The sequence below is a fragment of the Erithacus rubecula genome, assembly GCF_903797595.1.
Source record: "Erithacus rubecula genome assembly, contig: scaffold_662_arrow_ctg1, whole genome shotgun sequence".
Classification (NCBI taxonomy): Eukaryota; Metazoa; Chordata; class Aves; order Passeriformes; family Muscicapidae; genus Erithacus; species Erithacus rubecula.
The window spans coordinates 14,303-20,940 of record NW_027635678.1 but is presented as its reverse complement, the minus strand read 5'-3'; positions in this window follow the sequence as shown (position 1 = coordinate 20,940).

Below are 6,638 nucleotides of genomic sequence, written 5' to 3'. Positions count from 1 at the left end.
AGCGTTCTGGGCCGGAGCTCTTTAAACTCATTCTATCAAGGCAACCACCGAGTGAGGGGAGCCGAGCTCTGGCCGGATTTGCCTGATGGCCTCGGGGCTCCGACGCTGCCGCTGGCCGGTGGTGCCTGAGCTCTTCGAGGGCGCTGCCAGGGCGCTCCCCGCAGCTCAGCGGGAGTTTGCCTTGTGCACAGAGCACGGTCCGGCGCTGCTTGGCCCCGCCTGGGCTATCGCTCTAAGTCTGGAGACAGGGAGGTCCCCGAGTGCGCTTGGCAGCTGCACAGCGACACCTGAGGCACAGCTCAGAGGAAGGGACCGGGAGCACAGCGCCCCCCGCGCCGCGACACTGCCTGGCCAGCGCCTCTGAGGAGGGCCGGACACTGGACGCTGTATCTGCGATTACCGAGGCTAGTATATTAAACCAATAACGGGACAGACTCACTCTGCACACGAGAGAGCTCTTTATGAGCAACTAAAGCATTTAGTAGGCTCTAGTCACATTGATTTGCCTAAGCAGGAGCTAAAAAACCTCCTAGAATGGACCCTAGTTAATTTCCTGAACACGGACCACTCTGCAGTTTTTACTAGGAGCTTTTGGGACACGGTTGGTGTTAAGCTTTTTAATGATATTTCCCACCGGTATATGGCAGCTGCGGAGCTAGTTCCAGCCTGCAGGGTGTTGGTCCAGCTCTTTGCCGGAAAGGGTCAGCCCGCTGCGACCGCCCTGCTTGACCAGCTGCCTGTGGCTGCTGCACCCCCCACGATCGCCAGTTCGCGCTGCGATGAGCCTTCCATCTTCCTCCCGGACCCCGCAGCCCCGACATCCTCACTCCCACAGACCCCTGCCACTGCGCCCTCCCCTCCCGCCGTTCCGGACCCCGCTCCCCCTACCCCTGATCCTGTGACCCGTCCTGCTGCTCCCACCGCCCCTTCCCCCGCGCCATCTGCCGCTCCTGTGCCTGCCCCCTCGGTGTCCACACCCGTCCCCGGCCCCGTCCCCCCAGTGCCCCCCCTCCCGCCTGTCTCTGCCCCTCCCGCGGCTCCCGGACCCCTTGCGTTTGCCCTGCCGCTGGCTTCCCCCCTCATCCCCCCGATCCCGCCGCCTCGGATGCCATCCTCGCGTTTCCGCCCGCCGTTCCGCCGCGTCCGAGCCTCGCCCCCTCGGTGCCCGCAGCCGTCCCTGTCCCGACTCCCAGCCCCCGTGCAGCCGCATATCGACCCCGCCCCTGCCCCGCCGCGACCGCGCTGCTTGCTGCTGCCGCCGCGCCGCCCCTGCCCTCCTCCCCCCTGCCCATGGCTTCCCCTGCACCCCCCACCGCCAGGCGCCGCCGCCATTACGCACGTGGAGCCCATTGTGCCCGGCGCGTTACATGCCCAGCACTCTGCTGTGTCCACAGCTTTGATAAACACACCCCTGCTGCAATCCCCAGCCCCGGCCAGCCAGACCGCGCCGTTTCACTCCGTGCAGGCGCCCCCGGGGACGGTCCCCTTTCCCGCACCGGGGGGAGCCTGTCGGACAGTGAACCAGCCGCCGGAGCTCGCCTGCGGCAAAGCGTTTCCGCTTGGCCATGGCCCCGCAGCCGCGCTGGCCGTGGAGCCGCCGCTCGCACCGTCCCGTCCAGAGCATGGCCACGGCCGAGCCGCCGCTGCTCGGCGGCTATTCCGTGTCGCTAGCGGCGGCGCAGCCCCCGGTCACCGCTGCCGGATCTGCCGGGGCGCCTGTACCGCATATGGCCCCGGCCATGGCCGCGTGCACGGCTCCCACGCCACCCGATGAGTCTCTGATCCGGCCCCCGCTGCAGCCCCGTCTCTGTCTCCCGCTGCGGACACGGCTCCCTCGCAGACAGCGCCGCAGTCCGTGCTCGCCAGTGCGTCTCTGTCCTTCCCGGCCCCTCTCGGTCTAGAGCAGTCCGCCCCGCTCCCGACTCCCGCTGCTGGTCCCCCGAACACAGCTCCACTGCCCGCCTATGCCAGCACTGCTCCACCCTCCCTACAACTCGCCGGAGACGGCCGCCCGCAGCCCGCCATGCAGCCGCCCGCCATGATGAGCTCCGCCGCTCCGGACACGACCGCAGCACATGCACGGAGCTCGCCAGCGCCGCCTGCGCTCTCCACACCGCTCCTGGGTCCCAGTGCCTGTCCTCAAACGTATCCCTCTGCAGCTTTCCCTACGCCGGACCTAAATGTGGCGCATATCCCAGCGTTTCAACGACACGGCTCCGCAGTCACCATCCCAGTACACCGAGAGCCTCCAGCAGTACCACCGCACCTACCGCCGAATCCACCCAGTTCAGACGCATTTCTACAGGACAGAGGGGGAGGTGACGCCATAGCGCCCCCGTTAATAATGGAACAAACAAGGAACTATTTTATGCCTGCAAATACTTTGCCTATCGTGCAAAAGACAGCTTCAAACTGCGACGCTGCATCCTCAAACCCCGCCAGATTTAAAACCACAAAAATATTATGATGCTTCAGTATTGACGGACTGGCAAAAATTAGACGGGACATTTGTAAAGATGAATGCCTTAATGTGATGGCACTGCCTGTCATCTTTAATCCCCAGCCCGGTGGTCCCAGGAGGTGGTCTCCCATTCTGTCTCATGAGATTAAGGAATTAAGGAAAGCATTAAAGGATAATGGCATCGCATCACCCTATTTCAAACAGGTGCTAAAAAGTACATTGGACGGACATACACTTACACCGAATGATTGTAAAAACCTCGCGATGGTCACGCTTACTGACTCACAATATCTCCTATGGGAATTGAAGTGGAAAAGGATGCTCACAGAAATATTAGCAACTTACAGAGATAGTACGGATGTAGAGCTGCCTGCTCTGACCATATCTAAGTCATCTGGTGACCATCCCGACGACAAAAATGAAGATCAGGTGAATCTTCCCAGAGCAGCCTTTGATGATATTAAGAAAATGGCACGCAAGGCATTTCTGCAGGTTCAGCCTGCAGGAGTCTTTGAAAAGTCCTACAACCTGATTACCCAAGACCCAGCTGAACCTTTCAACACATTTGTGGATAGAGTAACCCAGGCTTCTGAAAGGCAGTGTACTGACGACATTGCTCGTCCAATAATGATAAGAGACATCATTGAAAATAATGCCAATGCAGAATGTAAAAGGGCCATCAAAGCCATGGCGAAGGACAAACCAGCAGTGCCCGAAATGATAGATGCCTGCAATAAAATCGGAAGTCCGCAGCACATGGCTTCTATACAAGCAAATGAATTGGGAAAAACCCTCGCAGAACATCTTGAAAGGGTTCTTAGTGCACAGACATCACAAACCAATGCACTGGCAGCTCAAACAGAAGCCCTGCGAACCAGGCAGGCACATCTCTGTATGCCAGATAAACCTTTTTTCCTTGCAATTTTAGGACAAGAGCTGAGACTGTGTGATCTCATCTTTCAATGGGACCCCTCTCAAAAAGATCCCTTGTTAATGATTGAATGGGTTTTCATTTCATACAGGTCGCCAAAGACAATCCTCACACCTTAGAAATGATGTCTCAGATCATCATCAAAGATAGAGCAAGGCTTCTTTCAATAGCAGGTTGTGAATTTGCAATTATCTATTTGCCCATGAAGAAAACTTATTTTTAGTGGGCAATGCAAAACGCAGAAGACTTGCTGTATACCTTGCTTGATTTTCCAGGTGTTTGCTCCATTCACTATCCGGCACACAAAATGATCAAAGCTAAATTATGCTACAAAGAAAAACCTCTGATCAGTGAAGAACCTTTAGAAGCAATTACTGTATTTACTGATGGATCAGGGCAAACTCACAATTCAGTAGTTACATGGCAAAATATGGAAACAAAAGCTTGGGAACAAGATGTTCAAAAGGTTGAAGGTTCTCCTCAGATTGTAGAATCAGCAGCAGTTGTAAGGGCTTTTCAGCTCTTTCCAGAACCTCTCAACTTGATAACTGACTCAGCATATGTTGCTAATATTGTCAAGAGAACTGAGGGATCAGTTCTAAAGGATGTGAACAAGTGATGTCTTTGGCTTACCTGTCTTTACCAAACCCTATCTCACAGAACTAAACCTTATTTTATTTCCCACATAAGGGCCCATTCAGGCCTCCCAGGATTTATGGCAGAGGGAAATGCTCGAGCAGATGCATTGGCATCAGCTGTCTCTGATGAGGAAGATACAGCAAACATTGAAAATTCTACCTCAGTGCTTGCTGCAATAACTCTGCCTAACACTATTGAACAAGCCAAATTGAGCCATGCATTCTTTCACCAAAATGCACAGGCAATTAAACGAGATTTTCACATTACCTTAGAGCAAGCACAAAATATTGTACGAGCTTGCCCTGACTGCCAGCTAGTTCTGCCACTTCCTGCTACTGGAGCCACCAACCCAAGAGGGCTGGAAATTCTGCAGAAGTGGCAAACAGATATTACCAAGTATCCCTCTTTTGGGAAGCTTAAAAACATCCATGTCTCTGTTGATACATTTTCTAACGGAGTTTTTGCTTCTGTACATACAGGGGAAACAGCTAAGCACGTTTGCCACCATTTCTCACAAGCCTTCTCTTATCTAGGTATTCCCCAAGAAGTTAAGACAGATAATGGACCTTCCTATACCTCACAAGAATTAGCTGCATTTCTAAATAATTGGAGTATTCGCCATACATTTGGCATACCCCACTCCCCCACAGGTCAGGGAATAATAGAAAGAACACATCAAACTCTAAAACGCATTTTAGATCAACAGAAAGGGGGAGATGCTCAGGCTACACCTCAAAGAAGGTTGAATAAAGCGTTGTATGTCTACAATTTTCTGAACAGCTCAGCTGAAGAGCCAGATCCTCCTATTTATAGACACTTTTTGAATAACAAAAAAAGCAAAATTGAAAGAAAATCCCCCAGTTTTGGTTAAAAACTTAGAAACAGGACAAATAGAGTGACCATACAACCTCATAACATGGGGAAAGGGGTTTGTGTGTGTTTCCACAGATGGAGGCCTCAAGTGGGTGCCAGCAAAGAATGTGAAGCCCTACTGTGCATCGAAGCCTCCTGAAACCCCCACAGCAGCCAGTGATCCTGCGAGAAGCCAGGAAACAAGCACCCAGACCTGAACTGTGCAGAATCATCAGGAGAAAGCGACCTGCCAGAAACAGCTCAGGAAAAGAATGGAATTGTATCGATTGTGTGAATGCATGTTGTTTTTCTTTTTTTTACTTTTTGTAGTCAAGCTTTACCTGTAAGTCAACCAAAGACAAATATTTGCGTTAATTTAGCCAAATCTGCAGGCTCTGATACCATTTGCCTATCTAACACAAGTCCTGAAAAACCCTTTTCAACCTGTTTAGTTGGAGTACCTTTCCCAAAAGGTTTTGATAATGTTACCCTGGAGAGGTACTGGCCTTACCATGATCCTCATGCTCTTTCAGATCCCAGCCAAAAATATGAAACTTATATTGACAATTCTAAAGTTGACAAATCTGATCTCCAAGAGCTGGAAATCTTAGGTTCAGTAACTATGGACAGCTGTTACATCTTTGATCTCATGGAAGGAGACAGTCCTCATTTAAATGTTACCCCATATCACACAGCTTAGAGCAATGTGATTTTTTGGTGTAATCCAACTAAACTTCTCACATATTTTGAGCCACACGCAAGTCGATTTAGCAAACTTCCAATACGATTTCCCAAGGGAATTTGGCTCATTTGCGGAGACAGAGCCTGGCAGGGCTTACCCGCATATATAGAGGGTGGCCCTTGTGCCCTAGGACAGCTCACAATAATTGCACCCAGTGTTAAAGAGGTGGTCAAAAAGAAAAATAGAAAAATTAGATCCTACACAGGATATCACTATGAAAGCAACTGTGATAGTGACTTTCATCCATGGAATTCTGGACTATCAATTATCACAAGCATCTGTTTACCTCAGCTAAGTTCTTCAGTTGCCCTGAAACAATTAAACAAATTGGGATGTTGGCTCAGCAAAGAAGTTAATGCCACTTCAATTGCAATCAGTGATTTACTGACAGATGAAGAAGCAGTTAAACAGGCCACTTTACAAAACAGAGCTGCTCTAGATTTCCTTTTACTAGCTCATGGACATGGCTGTGAGGATTTTCAGGGATTGTGTTGCATGAATTTATCGGACCATTCTGTTTCTATTCATAAACAGTTGCAAAATCTAAAAAATTTGGCTGACCAAATCACTACAAATACCCCTGCCTGGTTAGACAGTTTGTTTGATGGTTGGAAACTTACCTCTTGGCTAAAGGAACTCTGTAAAATAGGTTTGTTTATTCTAATAGTAATAATTGTAGTTATAGTGTTTGTACCCTGCATACTACATTGTACACGACAGATGATAACCAAAGCAATTTCTAATGTATTAGTTGTTGAACAAAACGGGGGAGATGTTGGGGAGAATGAAATGGTGAAACCCCACAAATATGAAAGCATAAATTCTGAAAATGATGTTGAAATGATAGTCACTTTCGAGACACCAAGTTTTAGTTACTAAGTAACTAGAAGACAGTGGAATGGCCTGCTAGGTAATCCCCTCCTTGATGAAACAATGACTCCTGCTACAAACGGGTCAAACTCCTTGTTAAAGTACAACACACTATGGTAATACGAAAACCACTATAGGCTGTA